The sequence below is a fragment of the Arvicanthis niloticus genome, chromosome 29 (genome assembly GCF_011762505.2).
Source record: "Arvicanthis niloticus isolate mArvNil1 chromosome 29, mArvNil1.pat.X, whole genome shotgun sequence".
NCBI lineage: Eukaryota > Metazoa > Chordata > Mammalia > Rodentia > Muridae > Arvicanthis > Arvicanthis niloticus.
In genome coordinates, this window is record NC_133437.1 from 9,526,555 (window position 1) to 9,550,069 (window position 23,515).

At 36.7% G+C, this 23,515-nt stretch overlaps 1 pseudogene; it reads right to left on the bottom strand.

Moving 5' to 3' along the window:
* Positions 1-15,934: 15,934 nt before the first annotated feature.
* LOC143440239 (large ribosomal subunit protein uL10 pseudogene) lies at positions 15,935-16,553 on the bottom strand (annotated as a pseudogene).
* Between the last annotated feature and the right edge of the window lie 6,962 nt (positions 16,554-23,515).

Genomic DNA, 23,515 nt, shown 5'->3' on the forward strand with positions numbered 1-23,515 from the left:
ATGACAGCAGTGAAAGGCATGCTAATGTGGGCTGGGATAGCTCACAGGTTCCCACCCACATGCAAAGATCTGTGGGCAACTAGTGACTACTGACAAAGGGAGAGTTAGTCTTCCCCAGGATAAGTACCTCCCAATTGGGCATCCAATACCAAATGACAAGCCTTGAAATCTTATATATATGAGGATGTAGATGTGGATGTGGATATAGATGTATATACATACATGTGTGTGTATGTATATATGTATGCACACACATATGTATGTATACATTTACTATCAAATGGACTTTGCACATTTTATTCATATATTTATGCATATATTATAATAACAATTATTTAGGAAAATGAGGTCAAGTATTTGAGAGGGACCGAGAGGGAATATGGGAGGGTTGGAGTGAAAAGAGTGAAAGGAGAGAATGATATAATTATATTTTAATTAAAAATTAAAAACAGTCTTTGGAGAGGCTCCACCCAGCAGCCGACCCAGACAAATGCAGACACCCACAGCCAAAGAGTGGAGGAACTTGGGGATTCTTATGGAAAAAATAGAAGGAAGAACTGTGGGCCTGGAAGAGGATAGGAACTCCACAAGAAAACCACCAGAGTCAACTAACCTGGACCCTTCAGTTTGAAACTGAACCACAAATCAAAGGACATACACAGACTGGATCTAGGACTCCCTGCACATATGTAGCAGATGTCCAGCTTGATCTTCATGTGGGTCTCAAACAACTGGAGTGGGGACTATCCCAAAAGCTGTTGCCTTTACATAGAATATGCTCTTCTAGCTGGGCTGCCTTGTCAGACATCAGTGGGAGAGGATGTGCTTAGCCTCACAGACACTCGATGTAGCTGTGCAGATGCAGGCAACTGAAGACAGAGCACCTTCAGTTCATGAACATCATTTTCATGATGGAACTGAGCAGCCTGCTGCAGACTTCACTGTTGCACAAGTTTTGCTCACCATTTCTGTATAGTGTGTGTCCATTTAAATAACTGGCACGAGTCTTTTGGTAGAAAATAGAAATGGACTGGAACAGTTGATCTTCTCTATCATGAAAAGTCAGAATACATAAGTCTCATAATACTTGGAAAAAAAAAAAGCAATTCTTTCCCTTTGCTTGCTGTATGTTTGTATATACAGAAATATAAAATACAACCCACTGAGCACATCATTGTTGTGCTTGTGCATATACAGTTGCAGGGATGGCCAGTCTGCATTGCATAACCAACCAACAAGGGGACTCATCTCCTTGAAGAAAACAATTGCTACCTCAAAATTAGCCAATCTGCATAAATGTCATATATATTGTTAGTGTTAAAAAGCAAGTGTTGCTCTTCTCTTCTTAGGCCTGTGGCACATTGGTAAACCTCAGTTAAGTCATCTATCTTTGGGGCAATTAATGGCAGTACCTTAACTGAACCATTGGCCTGGTGTTTATGGGTGGTCAAATACCATGTGCAGCTGACACATTCTAGACAGATCCAGTATATTCAGTGTATACCTGTGTGTGCACTGTTTAAAAACTCTGCTCTTGTCTGACTGCATAAAGGTTGATGTCAAAAGTATCCCTTCTTCAGGAAAAAGACATCGGGATGGCTATGGCCCTCATGCCTCACTGGGCAATGACACGAGGACTGGAGCCATTATAAGGTCCCCTTTAATTACTGGAGGTCAGGCCTCTATCCCCGCCTTTGCAAGATTAGAATCACCATGGCCCTTCTATACTTGGAGAAGGGAGGAGATGTCAGGGGTAGTCCTGCTTATACACTGAAGGCCTAAAATTAGCCATAGGCCTAAAATCAGCAATAGGCCTGATATACATGCCTGCTAATACAAAGTCTTGGGTCTCTGTGGAAAAACACTGAAACAGATGTCTATAATCTATTGTAAACAGGCAGCATTTGTGGAAATCTACCAGCCTGAGTAGTCATAGACCCTGTAAATAGGCAGACTTGGTGGATAGTACCAACTTAGATAAGGACAAGTGAATCATAGGCAGAGTCATAGTGACCTGTCCCCTGAACCTTCACCCAGCTGATACCCTGTTCTGAAAGACATCTGTACTCCCTCTGAACACCTACGCTCCCATGTCATCTCATTCCCCACATCCTGCCTTTTTGTGTTTATAACCCCTGTGTGAAAAAGTTAAAATTACAATTTGATAAAAAAAAAAAAGACCTGCGATAGTTCAGAAAACTGTTTGTATGAACAACAGCTGATCTGTTTATACAAAAGTTCTAGAAGTTTGAAATAGATCTCTATCCAAGAAAAAAAAGTATTTCGAAGAATATTTTCTATACTAGCATGGCTAGGCCATTTTCTAGCCAATGTATTTTTCTTAAATAATAATAATAATAATAATAATAATAATAATAATAATAATAATAATAATAAATTTAAGTCAATGTTCTTAAAATTGAGTCTAATTAAATGTTGACCAGAATTAAAATGCTTCTTCCCAAGGGAGGGAAAAAAAAAACCCTCTACTCTTAAAGGGCCAGTTCCCAGAGCAGCTGGGAATAGCACTGATGAGGAAATGACAGAAATGAGATCAATGCAGGCAGGGAAAGTAGAGCCATGGGTGTATTCCCAGGCTTGTGCCCATGGTGCTGATTACGTTAAGGATGAGAATTTAAAGCAAAATAAAACAAACAAACGAACAAATAAATAAATATCCAGAGCTGAGAAGGCCTAATTCTATCTACTCAGTTAAAGAGAGAACACATAGATAAAGGAAGAAAAAAAAATCGGGCAAAATTATCTATCCATTTAGCTATTATAATGAATTAAAGACACTTATTAATAACACGATCACAGTATTGTGGAATGTGAGGCATAGACTACTTTAAATTAACTTGTGAGCTAGTTGCTGGTGTGGTTTATTTCAACCTTGAAAAATTAGCACACAGTCATTTTTTTTTGGATGAGCATCTGATCAAGTAAAGTGTTAGTATTTCAGCAGCCATGAACTAGTCTTCATTTGGCCTAGAGGGTGTGTATACAAATGGTACATTGAAAAACTTAGTTGTCACTGGATTCATTTATTGTAGACTTAACAGTGATGTTATAAGGGGAAAAGAGGTGAACTTTTATTGGATCATTTGTAGAGCTTTCTGATGGAAAAAAAAAATCTCTTGGTTAACTTTAACATAAAATTAAAGACTAGTTTTATTGATTATTCTTTACTGATATGATGTGATAAGAATTCCCAATATTTTGGAGGTCAGAGCAAAGAACTGAAGATTGCTTTGTAAAAACAGCCTTTTTTCTCATGAGATTAGGTAAAACTTCACCTTCTATTGGTTAGACAATTGGGGAGTTGTAATCGCACTGACCTGATGTCATAGTTAACTTCGGAATCTATAATGTCTCAAGGTGGACGTCCGCATGAGCAAGATTTTGTGTTCTCAGAGTCTAACTTAATCTTACTTTTTCCATGCTTCACATCCTGTCTTTAATTTTAAGCAATTAGGAAGATAGTCTTTATATGACCTACTTTTAAACGCTGTAATCGTCAGCCTCGCAATGAACTGAGTTGCTTCTCTAGGTGTTTATTTATTTAATTTCGAGTGCTTCTCATCAAACAAGCAATTAAACCTAAACCAAGCATTGGTAACAATTAGGGAGGCTCAAACATGAGATCGTAATGGTCACATACAAAGTTCAGAGAAAAGACACGGTCATAATAAAGCACATTTAAGAAATACCTGGAGATTGTATCACCAGCTTTAAAAGGTGCTTTAAATTTTAACCATAGAGGGAACATATTACAGCCTGGGTTCATAAGCAGACTGGTGAAAAAGAAATCAGAAGTGTTTCTTTTGACTTGGAATTTCAATGGTTGTACAGTCCTAAGGGCATTCTTTTAGGAATACTTGTTTAAAGGCTAGGAAATTATTCTCCTTATGCCACTTCTTCTCTCCACTCCTACCCTCACCTCTGCTGTGATTTTTCTATATCAACATTAAGTGTATATTTTAGTCATATGTATTTAACAAACTCAACCCTCCAAGTCAGATTTATATCTGGGAAAATGGAATTGATTCTAGTTTGTTCTGACCCAACTTGACATTTCATTCCAGTGGCTCTTTTTCAGTTACACTATTTACTAAATGACATCTCTGCTAACCTAAAGGAAAATCTCTGCTCTTCACATATTGTCATTGCCAAGCTTTAAACAGATTTGATTATACCATGTTAGGGAAACAGTGTCAGAATCCCCATCAAACTTTCTCCCCACTGTAATAACGGAAGACAAAAATGAACTTTGAGGGACGAAATGGCTAGAAAGCACATTAATGCAATCAAGTCATTAGCAACAACTCTGTCCATATCTGTTAAATATTTTCAAACTATTCTAAAGAAACACACCCAGAAGGCAAACGAGCAGTGAATGGAAACCAGACGGTCAGCCGCATGCGTGGCTTGTGATTTGAATGGAAGGTAATTTATCGTGCCTGAAATAAAAGCTGTTTATTCTTGTGTTTCACTGTCTGTAACAATCTTTACCATTTATCTGTGAAAAAGTGAGAAACTGTACCGTTATTAGCATATGAATACTTGACACATCAAATTGGCTGTACAATAACAGAAGGGCATTTGCTATTGGTGTATGCACACAGACAAAGCAGCCATTTTGAAAAAAATTGAAATAGCATGGGCTGGTTAACCCTTTCCTTCTCCTTTAGTTTTTCTGATTTTGACCAGAGCAGACTGGCAGCTAAAATAAGATTTTTTTTTTTATAGCAAATAAAAGTAATCAGGGGCCATTATGTATGTGGCAATTATATTGATACATTCACTGTACTTGAAAAATAGAAGCGGAACGATAATAAAGGGGTTTGTGCGAGCATGTGTACATGCATGCGCAGAGTGGGGGAGTACTGGAGTCTGGCAGTGTGTAGAGGGTACAGAAATGAAACAATGCAGACGTACAGTTTTATTTCATGGCAACAACATAGTGGTCCTTGGGTCAGATGTGTGAAACTATTTCTCAAAGAAGCTGCATACATAATTGAGGCCCTCTGAAGGGTTCCCTGTTGAAGTTGCCAGGCTGCATTCATTTCCGAAGCGGAGCCATTTGTTATCAAATTTAAATTAACTCTCTGTACACTGAACTCGAATTTTAGAGCCCTGCTCCCTCACAATTGTTAAAAAAATAGTTGAGAAAGTGTGAGACGTGTATCTGGAGAGTAGAAAGAGACAGTTCCGACAAGGGCCTGCAGTGATTCCCAGGTAAGGCCTGTGTCCTGCAGCTTTTAGAGATTCCGCTGAGAAAGCCCCCATTTGTGATTGCTAGCAACCAGTCTGCGTTTTGGCACGCAGTTTCTTCACAGATCCGAATTTGTTGTGAAATCTTTTCGACTTGGATCTGTATTCCAAGTAAACCTTTGCCTTTGTCAGGGTTGTAAACTTAATCCTTATCTCTGATATTCCAGATTGATTGTTTTATTCTGAAAGATTTAGAGAAAAGTCATGAAAAGTAGCACAAACCTTATAGTGTCTTAATCTAATAAGCTGTGATTCTCTGCTGTTATATAATAGTTCCCAATTTATCTGAATTTATATACTATCTTAAAGAGTTTACCCCCATCAATATATTTTTGAGGGGTAAACAACTAACCTATATGTGTAAACTAAGTTGCCTTGAGACCTTCTTGTGCATCTATGAAGAGAAACATCCCAAGTGAGAATGTCTGCGTGTCTTTTTATAGGCACACCCCAACACAATATCCCACCATCCCACAAACCACACCATCTATTAACAATATAATAACTGTTACACAATAGGAAAGAAGGAAAGGTCAGAAATTATATAGTTTTATATTTCTCCAAAAGTGTTAGACACATGCAAAAGATGCCTGCATGTCTAGCTTTCTTTTTTTCTGACCATATGAATTATTTTAAATCTACAAACTACTTGCTTAAGGTTCTCTGAAGCCATTGACACTACAGGTTAATGTGTTCTACCAAATGCTTTTTTACTTCCTTACTGGTAGGAAGGATGCATCCTGCTTGTGTATCCATGACAACACTGCAACATACCAGAGCAGTAGTCCCTCTTTCTTTTTTATTTTTGTAACTGATGTATGAGATTAAAAGGAAGAGGTTAAAATTTATTAAGTATCATCATCTTTTCAAAGAATAAAACATAAATCCTGTGGGAACATATAAGAGTTGCGTGTAGTGATACACTCTAGCTACTTCCAAGCGTTATCTCAATCTATAAACTGACTATAAATAGTCTGAATGTTGGAAAAAGGAGGAGAAACAAAACTTGGCAAATTCTCACATATTTTTGTAATATAATTGCTTTTAAAAATGCTGGCTTCATATTAGATAATTTTATCATGTTCTTTACTTTTTGAAGGACAAACCCTATTTTTCATTAATAAAGTCCTTTTAAAATAAAACATATATTACAGTTTATTAATCTTTGCTTATCAATACTTAGAAGACATACATAACCAGCATTTGATTTGTTGATGTTTTTATTTAAATATTTAATTACTGTACAGAACAGAAACTTTTGAATAAAATACAGAAATTCATTTTTGCTAAAATGCTTTTATTATTATAAAGAGTCATTTTAAAGTTTGCAACTATTTAAACAGATCTAAGAACTATATAAAAAGTTATGATTTTTTTCCTTTTGATGGATAGAATTATTCTTGACTCTAGTAAGACTATGTTGCATTTGAGGTTCTACATTGACATTTTTCAAAATGTGCTAAACTCCCTAAATCTGAAATTAACATTTGAACTCAAACTTGTCATGTATCATATGAATAAGCTTCAAGATGACTAGAAATCCAATCATCTCAGAGACGTAGCTCATGTAATTTATACTTGGATTTTCTTCATTGTAGGAAAACTACTACGATATGACTGGAAAATTTCTCGTCAACATTTACTGCAAAGGGAACATGCTTGAAAGATATAACAAAAAATATTTCTCTTCCCCTTTCTCCTCGTTTTTTTTATCGCTCCCACATTTTCCTTCCTTCTCAATCTCCGATCCTGCTTGCATCTCCATTCTGCATCGTGTGAGTTAAGCCAATCGACTCACGTGCAGTACGCTGTGGAGAAACTGCGGCACACATATGGTCGTGGACTGGTTTGGTAAACATATGTCTTTGCAGTCATTGGACAGCATGCCGGGAATGAGCTATTCCATTTTGGGAAAGGAGGTGGGGAGTGCTTAGCCACCTACAGATGTTTTGCAGCAACGCTGAAGAACTGCAGCCGGAGCTGCAAAATGTGTAATTTGGACTTTTTCCAGGTTTTTTTTTTTTTTTTTTTTTTTTTAATAAGAAAAAAAGTTAACAGCTTTCCTATTCATCTCTTTTGAGAAAATTTACAGTCGTTTCCCAGTCTGGCCCCATTCTGAAGTAAGGACAAAGGACTGAACCTGAAGCTGTCCATCTGCTCCGTAACAGTAATGTTCTAATGGGTGCTGCCTCTTTTATGCCATTGCTCATGTGTGCCCAGGGGACTGGAACTATTTAATTCACTGATTTCACAGCTCTGTGTGTGTCACAAAAGGTTAAAAAAATCCAACACACTTTTTTTGCACCCTGTTTACAAGGAGTCCCTGTAAATCTAACTGAAGTAACAGATTCCCAACCCCCACCCCACCCCCACCCCCATGCTGGTCCAGCTAGCTAATTTGGTGCATTCGGATAACAGGTAAATAGATGGCAAGTTGCACCACGGGCTTGTCCTGTGCAAATAGTGGATATGTTAAATCTGCTGGGAATGTTACTTTCAAAGGCCACAGATTCCAGAAGTAGATTTGAAAAGAAGATGTTTGTCTTTAAGATTTTCGGATTAGACAACTCTCTTTTCCCAGAAGTCCAAGAATTAATGCTATAGATTAGAAGAGAGTTAATGAAAACCCATAGAGGAAGACTGACGAGTTCTATCCCTCTTCACCGGGCAGGGGCTGAGCAGTCCCCCATGCAGCTGGTGCATGCTGGTGTTTTGCCAAGGCCGTAATGAAGCCTGGTCACTCCAGGGCATTTTCCTGGACAGATATAGGTGGCCAAGAAACATGCACTTGGGCGGCTCTGAGACCTTCTCAAGAGCACTGATGTGATTTAAACTTGCACTGGTGTTTGCCTCCAAGGAAAAATGGAATCATGAAGTCAAAGGAATGCCTCTGCTCCTCTCCAAAGACGATATTAATAGAAGTGTTTCAATACAGGACCTCTTCCTGCTACTCATGTATGATCATGAGCTTCTGCACCATAAGGACAGCCAAAATCCTAACTGCCGAGGTATAACTGTCACTTTCGTTGCGATAATATTCATCAAATTCAATTCCAACCAGGATAACAAACAAACAAAAAAACCTTACATATTCCCTTGACAATGAGCTTGTGGTTGACCAGGCCTAAGACAGTGAGGAGAGTCTCTGTTTTAAAAAAGAAGTAATAGCTGTTTTTGTTCAGAAGATAGAAAGAGCGGGATGTTGTAAGAATCTTTGAAAAGCATGAGTTAGAGCTTAAGGAGTGGTGTGATTTGCGTGTCAGCACTTTCAGTTTTGCTCACCCCACCTTTCCTCTAGAATCTTCTGTGTGCTCTGTGAAGATTCTCAATACTGTTAAGAACCACTCAAGAGATAGGTTGTTTTGCAAATTAAGTTTAGGGAAAAAAACATGGATTAAATTTTCTTCTTGGAACTATTACAATCTTCCATTTAACAGGGAAGATCCATTCCAATATATTACTAGGTCTAGAAAATCTTTAATTAATATTTTCCACAATTATTGGAAATTTTGCTTTCTCTAAACTAGGCCTAAAATACAAATCAAATTTTATCTTAGAACCCTGGAGTCCAGAAGGTGAGTCTCAGTGGCAAATGGTGTGGTATGGAGACAGGGATCGGGTAGGATACTCTCTGTTGCATTGATTTTTAATTAATTTACAAACCAAAGCAACATCAACAGAAAAACAAATGTAATATATGTCTTGACCACAGATTTGTTTAAAACAATGAAATCATGGTTAAAAAGTTTAAATCTTAGAATCTTAGGCTTAGCAGCCAAACACAGATTTTTTTAAAATATAAACTAATTTATCAACTGATTCAAATGAATAAACCTGAAGATGGAATTCATTGGGAAAAATTATTAAATTCATTCATTTATTGGGAAAAATTATTGTGGCATTCCTGTTAAGATATAAAGGCTTTTATTCAATGTGCTGACTTCTTAAAAATGCAGAGTTAAAGAATGGGTGTGGCTCACTGTTAGAGTACTTCACTACCACATGTAAATTTGCGGGTTCATTCTTTAGTACCACAATGCAACAAATCAGACAGGCAAAATGCAGAGATGAATCATATTTTTAGAAACTAAAGCAACCAGTAAGAAATCTTGGATTGGGTGTAATCCCATCTCTTGGCAGATGGAGACAGGAGGATTAAGAGATCATCTATTTAAACCAAGAAAGGGAGGGAGGAAGAAAGAAGAGGGAGAGAGGGAGGAAGGGAAAAGAAAGCAAGGGAGGAAGGAAAGAAAAACTAAGGAAAGAAATAAGCTTCACATCAATTTAACTCAAATGTCCACATATAGAATAAGCTAACAACTTCTGGTCTCTTATTTTTAAGATGTAAAGGTTTTGTTCTATGAGAATTCTATGATGAAATACATGGTGTTTTAGAATAAATACCTTTTGTAGACCAGATAAATTGGTGCTCAGGATAATTGACAGTTTGTGGTGTCAATTCAAATTCTGATGTTAGGATGAAAAGAAATTTAGGTATATAGTAAACATACTATGACAGTAACAATAGCATTCCACAGATCTTTGTCATTCATGAAGAAAAAAAGAGACCCAATTGGAAAAATTTATGAATTCTCTTATCCCAATAAAAGGCCTTCTCATGTAACTATTACTATTATCTTTCTGATATTATAAGAAAATGAAACTCATTCACCAATTCTCTGAAGGCAATTTCTCTTTACCTCAAATAAATCTTTCTTATAGGCCATATAAACAGAAATGAACTGGTTGTAATGTTTCCATTTGTTTTCCTACAGAATAAACTCATTACAGTCAGCCCATTAGAAAATGATATTAAAGGATTTAATTGCCTGTGCATATTAAATATGTTTAAATTTAGGAAAATAAACATTTTGAAATTGAATAAATATTCTAAAATAATAGGAATGTGGATGTGAGCTCACTGATAACCTTTAACATGATACAAGATGTGTCCCTACAGTATAGGCCTGTCACTCTATGAGTTTCAATACTAAATAAGGGCAAAACTGCATGTTAGGAAGCCCAGGTGGTGTTGCTAATAGATTTTCAGTAGCCATCTAGTTTGTTTAGACAGTTTCTTTGGATGAAATGATGCTTTATGGTAATGAGGATGGATTTATGACTGACATGCTTGGTGTCTTCTGGTCAGTGTTTATCCCACTGATCAACCTTGTGTCCCTATACTTTCAGAGTAATGTGTTTTAAAACTGCCTGATTGTCTGCTGCTTGTGAAAGTTTACATGAAATGAAGACCCACCACTTTAACATTACTTAGGAACAGATACAAAACTAATGGCCAAGTATTATTAGCTAAGTCCTCCAGTCCTATACCTGCTGAGAAACTCATTGTAACTAAACTCAGGATCAGTTGTGTAAGGTTTGATTTGTTGTTTGTTTCCGAACTGATTCTCTGCTTTGAAGGGGGAAATGAGTGATTCTTTCAATTCAGATGTTCTGTGTCTTCTGAACTTCAGGGGAAAAGTTGAAGGAAGAAACTGAAAATGCAAGTTGTTCAGAGAAAATTAAGTAATTCAGTTTCCAATCAAAACTAAACTATAAAAAAAATCCTAAATCATAGAAACATAAAATGGTAAAGTTATGGCTTAAAAAAATCTACTGTCAAATTTGTCTAGATTGGTTTTTTAAAGAAAGGATACAAAATCAGAAAGTGGTGGATCTGTGGAGAGCTCGATGGGTGGGGTGAAACAGTCAAAATAAATTGTTGAAGAATAAAAGTATTTGAAAACAAAATAAAATAGCCAATGTATTTTCTGTTTTCAGCTTTTATATAAACAAAATAACTAAGCAAAATATCTTCTGAACCTCAAAGAACCATGTTGATCACTTCTGCCTTCTGCTAACATGTCCAATTCAGAAGGTTCTGATACACAGGGGTACTGGATCATGAAGCCAACAGCACTCCTTTGAGGTACGTATTGTTGGGTTACTTTGTACTTCCTTATCCAGATTTCTCTGTGCCTTGTATCTCCTAGTGGAGCACCTGTACTCTGAGGTACCTAAACTGCTGGTTAATGGTGCATCAATGTGGTTGGTAAAAGCTCCCTGTGCTCTGTCACCTTCATCCCAACAGCTGTGTAGCCACAGTGACTCTGTCAAGATGGCAGGTCTCTGAAGACAAAATTGTACCTGCTAAACCTTCCCAACAGAGTTACCAGGTGTTCAAATCTGAGACTATGGGGATGTGTCTTACTTAAACCACCACAATAGGCAATAATCATATCATGTAGACCCATGTAAGTTCTACTAAAGATTATTGGTTCAATTCTGAAATCAATAGGAAAAAATGCATTGGTAGATAGTCATGGCATATGTCTTTTTAAAAGATCCTTGGAATCTTCCTTTAGAGAATAGATAGCAAAGGTACAGTTGGAAATTTGAAAGCTTGATTTGGGCTGTCAGTGGTGATGTGCAGGTGGAAAGGTACAGAGGACGATTTTCAATTCTGTATGACAGGACAGCTGTACATATGACTTCATTTGGAAACAATGTCCAGTCTGCGTTTGAGAGTGCTATGGCTGTCAGCCCAGTGTCAAAGGATCTATGGAGGTCCTGCAACTGTCTGGGTTAGTCTTCTGGATGCATGGGTACCTACTTATATACACCATGGAACTCTGTCTAACCTTCAGTAGAGATGTGCTCAGAGAATGATAACCAATGACTCTGGCTGAGACTCATGATTACAATAAAAAAAAAAGCCCTGGAGACTTTTTTAACACTAACAAGCATTTTCTCATTTAGAAATAGGGGCAAATGGCCTTCAATAACTTCCATTGTCTTCTGGCCTGTAATTTTATCCTGTCCAAGCTTTCTAGGCAAGCAGGATTCTGCCTATAGTAGAGAATCCAGAGCCCATAATTATCTACTAAAATCTCAGATAACTAGAATCAAAGAGCTTAAAATCACTGAAAAACAGAGATATTCTTTCCTCAGTCTTTTATAAACTCTCCAAAAAGATACATCAAATTATTTAGAAAAAAAATGTAGCTTTGCACATAATTCTATGCCTTTTCTAAAAGTTATGTCATATTAATTTTCTAATACTTTTTTACCTACTCACTGGGATGTGGATTTTCTTTCCTTTTCTCCCTGTCCTCCAAGGACATAACATTATTTGAAAGCTTTCTACTAAAAGATGAAATTACTGCCTCAAGTAATGGAAATCCACAGAAAGATTATATTCCAGATTGAGTAGTTTCTGAACAAAGAAACAAGACAGCTTTTTAGATTCTACTAACTATGACTTTTCAAAGATTAGCATAGACAGTTTCCACTGTATGGTTACCTGCCAATCTGTATATATGTGGGAGTGGGGAGCCAGTGCTCTCCAGGATACCTTCCAACAACCCACAGGATGGTCTGCTGAGGGTCAAACTGCAGAAACATGAGCTTTCTCTCCTTTCATATGACTCTGATTCTCTATGATAGTGTGAATCCAACATAGGAAGAGAAAAAGTATCATACTTTGGTTTCTAACATTTCTTTTTTTATATATTATTTATTAGATATTTTATTTACACTTCAGATGGTATCCCCTTTCCCAATTCCCCCCCTTAGAAAACCCCTATCCCATGCCCCCTTTTCCTTTTTGCATTTATACATTTTTTTAAAAAAATGTTAATCATAGGCTTTATAAGGTTGGTATTGTTCAATCAGAGGTGTAACCCACTACCCAACCTAGATATAAAAACTATCTTTGACTGGTGGAGATACATGAACATCTGCCTCCCTGTCTCCCCCCTCTTTCTCTCTTTCATCACCTAGCTTTTCCTCTCCTTCTTCTTCTCCTCTTCTTACTCCTTTTCTTCCTCTCAGTACTCCTTCTACCTTAGCTCCTCCTACACATCACTTCCTATTAAAATGAAACTTTTCTCACAAAATACAATTAGAGCATAATTATGCCAATTTGTACCAGTGAGGTACAAGATAGTCCTAATACCCAGTCCATTCTTTTGTTGACTAACCAGCACCTCTGTGGTTTCTAACATTTCAAATTACTCTCACATAGACAAAAATCATCTTGTAAATGGTAAAAACTATCCAAACAGAAGCCTTCCCTGTTCTAACACTCTTATAAACTCCAAGGAAAGAAAGGTATTAAACAAAACTTACCTGTATAAAGAAGTATGTGACAGCAGACAAAGTTTCCACACAGTGGAGAAATGAGCACAATCCTCAATTGTCTGTTCATGCTATTGCAAGGTCCAAGACAAAAACTTTCTGCCAAGGGTGGAGATCAAGTACTGAAGTTTTTCATCCAATACTTTCTACCTCTTTTTTACCTGACAAAAATTGCTAAAGAATGCATTCCATCAAATCAAAGGAGCAAATCTGGGCACGGTGGTAGATGTCTCTAATCCTAGAGTTTAGGAGGCTGAATTAGGATGCTGATTACTTTGAGTTCAGGTTAACCTGGGCCATGCAGCAAAGCACTGTCTTATAAAACAACAAAGTGAATAGATAACAATAAAATATTAGAAGCAAGATATGGTTGACCATCCAGGAAAAAAAAGCTATAGCATTGATACAAACAAAGAAACCAACATCCAGGAAGGCAGTAAAGAAGTTGGCATAAAGTGAAGCTGGGGCTATAGGTCGATAGGTCAGTGGTAGCATGCTTGCTTAGCATGCACTTATTAATAAAAGAAGGAGTAATAAGAGAAGAAGGAGGTAGAGGAGAAGGAGATAAAATGTAGGGGAGTTGACATGGTAAGAAATAGCTCTTGGGGCTAGATGGTTTCTAGTGTAGTGTTGGCCAAACTACAGTAAGTTATGTACTTACTGTAGTGCTTGACAGATCAAAAAACAAGAATCTACTGATATAAAGTAAGAGGAAAATGGGCATCTGATGCAAGACACTGAAGCATATAATTCATAAAAAAATAATCTTAAAGAATTACTTTTCAGGAACGACCCAATATGTGAAAGTAAATCTCAAATCATATACCAAGAGATGATATAATAATGCTTAGAGGCCATGATTGTTGTACTGATGGCAAAAACTGACTTTTGTATCAAAATAAGGGTGTGGGTTTGCCTTTAGGAGGCTATTGTTAAGTGTACTAAGAAAAATTAAAAATATACCATAAAGTTTTAAGTTGAGTAAGAAGACGTGAAAGACAAGATCCAGAAATTTTACAAAAATAAATTATGTCTTTTAGTTAATTAATAATCAGAGTGAACTTTGTGTTTTTGAAGAAAAGGATAAATGAGAGGCTAGGGAGATGGCTTTGTTGGTGAAGTATTTTTTATGAAAGCATTAGGACCTGAGTTCAAATCCCTATCACCCATATAAAAATCTGGGTTTAATCACAGACACACACACACACACACACACACACACACACACACACACACACACACTCACGTAATCCCAGTCATTGCTAAGGAGAAAGACATGAAAATCCCTGGAGCTTACACCTGCATCAACATGTACATGTGGATACACATATACACCACACACAAAAAGAAGAAAGAAAGAGAGAAAGAAAGAAAAAAAGAAAGAAAGAAAATAAAAAAGAAAGTATTTTCAGTGCTTATTTTCTTTTATTTTTTAGTGAACTTCTATTTTTTCTACAATATAGAAATGAAATATTAAAGACAACCACAGTGGAGGTTTTTTAATCTTATATAGAAACCGAAGGGAATTTATGTTAGGCCCTCAGAAGAAACTTACACATGAAATATTCATAGCTATGTTTTGGCTCTCAGGAGTGTTGGATTAAGTTTAGTCATATTGAGAGACCATATTGTCTGGACAACAACAAGACTGATATTATTTCAGACCTGAAGATTCAAGCCCAAAGCTGGGGCAATGTTGAGAGTATGACCACCTTATACTGTAATTTTTTTACTAATGGCTTAAAGAAAAGTATCCTGGTTGGTAGAAACTGTCTACAAGGTTGGTAGATTTTTTTCCAGACAAAAGAGCTCACTGTATAGATCAAATTAACCTTAAACTCAATGTCTTCGTGTCTTAGCTCTCAAGTACTGAGATTGGAGATGTGTAACACTATACTAAAATAAAAACATTGTTAATTATTGCTTATAAAAGTCTTTAATAGAAGGAACATGAATTGGAAGGTTGTCTGTTTAGGGGGAATTCTGTATGGTAGAACTGAAACTCCCATACTCCGCACACACTAGCTGGTTACAGCTTGGAGTAACTCTTTTCTAAGCCTGCTTCCCTCTGTTATCTCCTGTGACTCTCGAGCACAGGACTGCATCATTTTACCTTTCTAGTAACTTGGACTTTAAAAATGCATTAAGTTACTAAATTAATTTTACCTATTTGTCAAATATATTTGTTAATATCATTTTCAATTATCACCTTGGCAATAATAATTGGAATTTTCTATTGTCCTATGGGTTAAATAAAATTGTTTTTTCTATAATGCATTTGAAACATTATTAGTAAAATTATGGAAAAATGTCACAACTCATTTGAAATGCAGTCAATAAATAACAGTTAAATAATAGGCATTAAATGTTGCACATATATCAAATTATAACAAAAATGTTTTTCTTAGTATCTAAAACACTGACAAGGGAATTGTTATGTCATTAGATTTTTAAAAGAGAACCCTTTATTTCCAAGTTTCTCAAATTAAGCTCGCTGAGTTGGTTGCACTGAGAGGATTGGTCAGAGACCAAATCCCATATCGTCAACTGATTCCTCTGTCTTCCTTGGTTTCAGCCTTGGCTTGGGCTGCAGCACCAGGAGGAGCAGCAGTTGTGGCAGCAGCCATAGCGTAGCAGGCACAAAGTGCAATTGGATCAGTCCTGAAGACCTCGAGCATTTCAGCAAGTGGGATATACTCAGTCTCCACAGACAAAGCCAGGACGCGCTTGTATGTATTGCTGAGAGAGTGTGGCACTGAAGCAACAGTCAGGTAACCAGTCTGTAGACAAACACTGGCAGCATTTCAGACAGCTTCTAGGAAGCAAGAGTGCAGAGTCTGCTCTGTAATGTCATGCACTTCCGGGTTGTAAATGCTGCCTGTGTCAAACACCTGTTGGATGGTCAGCCCAAAGGAGAAGGGGAAGATGCTTAGTACATTCCGCAGTGTGGTTGTCACCAGATTTATCAGCTGCACATCATTCAGAATTTCAATGGTACCTCTGAAGATTTTAGTGATAATACCTGAAGCCTGGAATAAAGAAGTCTTCTCAGGTTCCAGCCCAGTGTTCTTTTGAACCGGCACAATGACTTCACACAGTGTAATGGAACCAGCATGTACACACAATACTGGAAACGTCATTGAATCAGAAATTTATTTGTTCATCTCTATTTGCAGTCGTGACATAAAGGTATAAAGAAATTTTAAAACTGCTTTGATATATATTTATAAAACATATGCCAAATATTAAAACTGTTTTTGATATGATTATGTTATACTTAATAACAATTTACTGAAAGACATCATTTCCAAGTACAAAATCTTTTAATATGGAAATAGTCTTTTTGGATCATTATCAAACAACAAAAGTTGGATAACGTATTTCTTTGTGTCTGTGTATGTTTTTTTAATTTATTTTTATTTTTTTTATATTTTATTTACATTTCAGATGCCATCCCCTTTCCCCATTTGCCCTCCCTAGAAAACCCCTATCCCATGCCCCCTTTTCCTTTTTGCTTTTATACATTTTTAAAATGTTAATCAAAGGCTTTATAAGTTTGGTAATGCTCAATCAGAAGTGTAACCCAATACCCAACATAGATATATAAACTATCTTTGACTGGTGGAGACATGTGAACATCTGCCTCCATGCCCCCCCTCTCTTTCTCGCTCTTTCTGTCTCTCATCACCTAGCTTCACCCTTCCTGTTAAAATAAAACTTTTCTCTCAAAATGCAATTAGAGCATAGTTATTCCTAATTGTACCAGTGAGGTACAAGACAGTCCTAATACCCAGTCCATCATTTTGTTGACTAGCCAGAACCTCTGTCACCTCTCCTAACTAAAACACTTAGTTTTGAACCTGGCTTTTTTCTTGGCTTTAGAATGAATGTCAGCTGAAAACCATCCACTCAGATCTTTTCTCTCAAAGTAAATAGCCAGGATTGGCTATGAGACTATAGGTCTTCAACCCCGTCAGAAATCCAGAGTGATTGAGTTAACTGAAATTATGGGAAGCACTAAGCATAGCTTCTAAAACTTAGCCAATTTATAGAGACCTCTGAACACCTGGAAAGCCCCTAAACTACTGAACGTTGGAGCATCCGATCTTCAGCCTTCTGGCCCAGAATCATCTGACAGACCTTAGTGATGCAGAATTATTAAGGGCTGATTACTCTGTCTAAGCAGATATAATCAGTCGACTATTCTGCAAGTGTGTCCTTTTCTGGACAGTAATTTGTCTGTAGATGGAAAGAGGCAATTCTTGCCTAGTGGCTGTCACCACACAACTGGAGTAACTCCAAGGATGTTCAATTTCTTCTTCTTAGAATCCACGACAGGAAGCTCTCAGGAGCAGACAGGTCTCTAATCAAAATGAACATTACTATAGAAATATTTGTAAGGTCAATTCTATGGACTTCTGACGTTTTGAAAACCAACTATCCATGTAAGGTAACCTGGACTGTTGTCTGTTAACTCCTCTCAGCTGTTTCTAAATAAAATATGGAAAACACCCTAATGATAAACTCAAAGCTATGAATTTGCTATAGTCCCTTAACTCATAGGCTAACCGTCCCAAATCAGTTAAAAAAGTTAAAGAAGGATTGGGTCTAAGCCTTGTCTTCCTAAATGTGTTATACAGACACAATGCCTATGAGAGTATCAATATTCATCTCACTTTTATATCAGTAAGAAGGTCATACTAATGAAAACCTTCAATTTGAAATCAAAGTAAATTTTGTACCATTTAAGAAATTATAACTTCATCTTGATATTAATTATACAGATTTCTACCAATAGGTTATAGCTATTCAATAAGTCCTAAAAAAAAGAAAGAAAGAAAGAAAGAAAGAAAGAAAGAAAGAAAGAAAGAAAGGAAGGAAAGAAAGAAAGGAAAGAAAGAGAAATAGGAGATTTAATAACACAAAGGGAAGGATTTAGAAATTTAGGAGGCAGTTTATGTTAATGGAAACAGCATCATAGAAACTGGAAAATCACACCCTCATAGAAGCACAAGGAGGGGGGATGGGATAAGGGGTTCCTGGGTTTTGAGGGGAATGGGATAAGGGGATAAAATTTGAAATGTAAATATTACAACCAATTTTTAAAAAGGGAAAAAAAAAAGAAAAGTTGTTAGAACCAACATCTTTAAAAAATGTCAGCCCTCTAGGAAAAAAAATTTTCTTGATACTAAAACTTGTTCTGAGAATTGTATATTGCAGAATACATAGCCTTGGTGTATCTACTCATCAAGCATACTGAGCAGATCTGCCCAAACCTCCGATGTCCTGGAATTCCATCTGGATGCAGTGAAGACACAGCATCAGAGGCTTATCAATTTACTCCCCCCCAACTCTCTTCTAATATCTCAACTTAATCAGCGTAATCAACGTAATCAGCTTGAAGAAGTTAAAGAAGAGTCAGCGCCCCTATTCCCTGGGCTTGGGGACTAAGGTGGTTAATATTGGCCTGTCTTTCTAGGGAAAAGTAGTGGTTTTGTTGGATAACATATTTCTTATAATCATCCCAGATTTTAGAAGTAAGGACTTTAGCATGTAGAACCACCAAAATGTATACATATTTGCATGACCAAAGACACTTTACTAAAATATGTGGAAGAATGGCACTTGTCATCTCTGTCCTCTGTGTGCAATCATACAGCTATTGGATGTCTGATATCACTTTTCTAGGGGAAAAAAAAAAAAGGAAACAAGTTTATATTTAATGTGGTTTTCTTTCTATACAAACCTTTGCAAATATTGACCTGCTTACTGGTTTGTTCTATTTGTAATGTCTCTTGGAAAACCTTTCAAGAATAAGCTTGCTTAGAGAACTTTTGAGCCTTGTTCTTGGGTTGTTATTCTGAGAGGTCAGTGTTTGCAGCTACTCCACACAGCCTTTTCCGACTTTGATTCAATTCTTTGCAAAAGTCAAAATGAACTGGGCTTGGTGGTAAACACCTTTAATCCCAGCACTTCAGAGGCAGGTGGATCTCTGTGAGTTTGTGAATTCAAGGAGACTGAGGCCGGCACATTAGAAGCTTAAGGTTATTGTGGGCTACATAGGGAGAACCTGTCCAAACAAACAAACAAACTGAATCTGACCATGAAGAGAATGTTTCTTTTTCCTTCATCATATGAAGCTCCTCATCATGAAGTCTCCATCCTTAAAAGAAATATACTTGGAAAGGACCACCATCACAATCAGGCCTTCTGTGTGCAGTTCCACTTCCAGGACAAAATGTTTAGGATCTCTTTACAGTTCTTCCTATCCATAAAAAAAATAAAAATAAAAAGTATTTTAATGAATACTACTTTTAAAATGGAAAAGTGAATGTCTTGCTTTATATCATTTCATTTGTCTGTCCATATTTAAATATCCAGCTGTGGCCTGCAGTCTCAAAGCCTACCTGCTTGAGGTCTTTGCTGATATGTCATAAACATCTCAACATTACTATCCAAAACTCAGTGGTGGTCTCTACTGTGCTAGTCATTTTTCTTTCTCTATGACAAATATTTAAGACAATCATAAAGAAAAAAGGTATATTATTGACTGAACGGTTTGGATATTTTTATGTGCTTTCAATTGATCTCATCGTTTGAGTCTGTGGCAATGCATCATAGCAGAAACACATACCAACTTGGCCATGTGGTTAGAATATCAGATATCAAGAAGACCTGAGATACCAACATCTTCAAAGGCAGACCCCAGTGACCCAAAGGCCTCAATTAGACTCCAGCTCTTCAGAGTGCCATGTCTCCATGGCACAAACCTGGTCACCAAGTTTTGACAGATGGTCTTCTGATAGATGCTTAAGACCAAAACTACAGAACTACGCTTTCAAAAACCTTTCATTTTATAACTAACTTTCTAGATCCCTTAAAGCAGATTCCAATACCAATAACCCAGCATCACAGACACCTCCTCTCACTATCCAATATGCTGTCTCTGTGTATATATGTGTCTATATATACAGATATCTCTAATTTTATACTTTAAAAAATGTAATCATTTTTAGAATTTTCAAAACCATATTCTGAATACATCTGTGTCTGTAGCTACCCCCTCAGGCCAAGCTACATCAATCTTTCACACACTTGATGAGGGAAAACCTGCTGAAGCCCATCCACCTCTCTGATGCTTCCTGTAGCACTCTGCATGCTAGCCTTCAGCTTAGCAAGTAATCTTTTAAAAATATAACTCAGAGGGTGAGTTTGGCAAATAAGCCCTCACAGAGCTTACCATTCTATCTCCTTTCATAACAACAATATTCTCTGACTTGTGTATCATTTATGTACCTGACCGCATTTCACTCTGTTCCTCTGTCTGGGACATTTCCACCTCCAAATGGCCCTTGCACCTACTGAATGGAACCAGATCATCACATTTGCCCATCTGCTTTGGTTGGTTTACTTAGGTTATTAAGGAGTCAATTTACATGCCTCCCTCCTTCTATGTCCTCAGAGCTACCTAAGCTAGATTTAAGCCTCAGGACTTTCTGTCTGTTGCTCTACTGTTTTCTCTTCATAGCTCTTATTAGTTTACCTTTTTATTTGCCGTTCAACTCTCACTAAACAGCAACATAAAAAATATATATATTCTGTGAGAGTAGATGTTTAGTCAGATGCCTTAGCCAAGGTATCTGTAGCAGCTAGAAGATGTTGGTCTATAGGTACAATCAGTGATTGTACCTATTACTAATCACTAATTGAATGAAACATAGTGAATTCCTGGAAGTCTTAATGAACATATTTAGGAGAGCTAGAGAGATGACTCGGTGGTTAAAGCACTTATTGCTCTGACAGAGGACCTGAGTTGGGTTCCAGTTCTCATATCTGGCAGCTCACAATTGCCTATTATTCCAACTCCCGGGGATCCAACACCTCTGACCTCCATAGATATCTGTACTCACTCACACATACCCACATATATGCACATGCACTACACATAACTAAAAGTAATGAAAGAATTTTCTTTTTGGAAGTATCTATAGAAATTAAAAAAATCATCAATACTATCTTGAAAATAATATTTAATTGAGCCTTTGTGTAAGAAATATTAATATTTCAGTTACAAACACTAGTAAATATATATGACAGTATTGTTGGTGGTCAAAATATATTGTACTAGCACAGGAAAGTTGTCCTTTGAAATATTATAATATACAAAAATCAAATAGTTTGAACTTATTGGCTTAGATAAGCTATTAAAAATTGTAAAAGGAAGATTGGATATAATTTGGAGGTAAAACACCTGATTAATATACACTAGGACATGGTTCAACTTCAAGAACCAAAGAAAGCAAGTTACGGAACAGTTTTAGACTGGATGTAGCTTACACTGTGCAGTGGTTTAACAGTGGTTTAATGCCTCCATAGGCTAAGGTATCTGAATACTTGGTCCCTAGCCTGTGGTGCTATTTGAGGCGATCGTGTGGAGACCGTACTTTCCTAGAGGAAGCAAGTCACTGGAGATGGGCTTTTAGTGTTCATAGAGCCAACCTATGTCCAGTTTGTTTTCTCTGCTTCTTGATAACAGTTTAAAATGTGGTCTCTTGAAGCTTCCTCCTGCAGCAGATGGGAAAAAATCTAAAGACCCACAGACGAGCATTATGAGTGAGAATTTTTGGAATACTCAGCCTTAAACAGAATATCTCTCTCAAAGATAGAGCTCAGGGAACACTACCAAGAAGGAGGTGAAAAGAGTGTGGGAACCAGAGAGGAAAGAGGACACCAAAAGTACAAGAACAAAAAACAGAAACAAAGCAACATCATCATCATCATCAACAACAACAAAACCAAGGTTCTCTAAATCAGCGTGAACAGAGCTAATAAGAACTCACGGAGACTGAAATGGCAGGCAGCACAGAGCCTGCACAGGTCTGGACCAGGTCCTCTGTGTATATATTACAGCTTCGAGTTTTGTGGTTTTCTGGGATTCCTGAGTGAGTGAACAAGTAGGTCTTTTATTTTTGTTCCTTTGCTTGGGTTCTTTTCCTTCTGTTCGTTGGTGTTGTCCAACACTGACATGATAGTTTTTGTTTTATCTTATTCTATTTTATATTCCCGTATTTGTTTAAAAATGAATAACTGAATGAACAAAAACCCAGCTATTAGGATAAAGAGTAACAACTGAAACTTGCTAGGAGAGGGAAATCCAGTTTCCTCCACTGGAGTGACATTGGTTATATCAAGGACTCCGGGACAGGCTTCATGTCCAGGAGTTAATTAACCAACATATAATAGACTACATAGCTTTTTTTCTGTGTGTGCTTTGACTTGGTTACAGTTCACTGATTTGTTTTGTTGTTGTTATTGGGGTTTTTTTGGCCATAATTTTACATTATTTCATTAATTTTAGGGGGTGGTTGTTGTTGTATTAGATTTTGTTTCTTTTTCTTTTCTTTCTTTCTTTTTTTCTTATTTTTAGAAAGAACTTATAGTTGGGTGGTTAAGAAGGAGAGAGGATCTGGGAGGACTTGGGGAGGGGTAATAATATGATTTATATATTCAAACAAAAATTGTTTTAGATAATAAAATTAGATAATAATGTGTTTTAGATTTATTTAAAATAATAAAAAAAAAAGTGCACTCTCAGCTTCCTGGTCTGGCTGCTGCTACTACTATGCCCCAATCATTATGAATTTTTACCCTCTGGAAACATATACCAAAATTAACTCTTTCTTTTCTACGTTGTCTTGATCATAACGATAAAAATCCCCTAAAACACAACCAATCAATCAACAGTAATAAGTAAACATAAGAAAATGAAATGATCAGGAAAAATCCTGGCCAGGGGAAAAATGAAAAACAAGTTAAGCAGGCAGTGTGTGAGTTCTTCAAAGTTTTGATGGTAGATGACAATCAGTGAATTTCCTAATTTACTAAGTAAGAAGAGAAATCTCCAAGACATTCTTGCAATGCTTGGACCCATGGCCTTGTACATACCGTAGACACATGCTCACCAATGAGCTGTACCCAAACCCTCTAAGAACATTTTAATCTTGGTTTACCTGAATCGATTTTATTTATGATGAAAGTTTGAGAAGACAATTTATTTTTAAATAACAATGAATATTCTTAAATAATTTGAAAATAACATTTT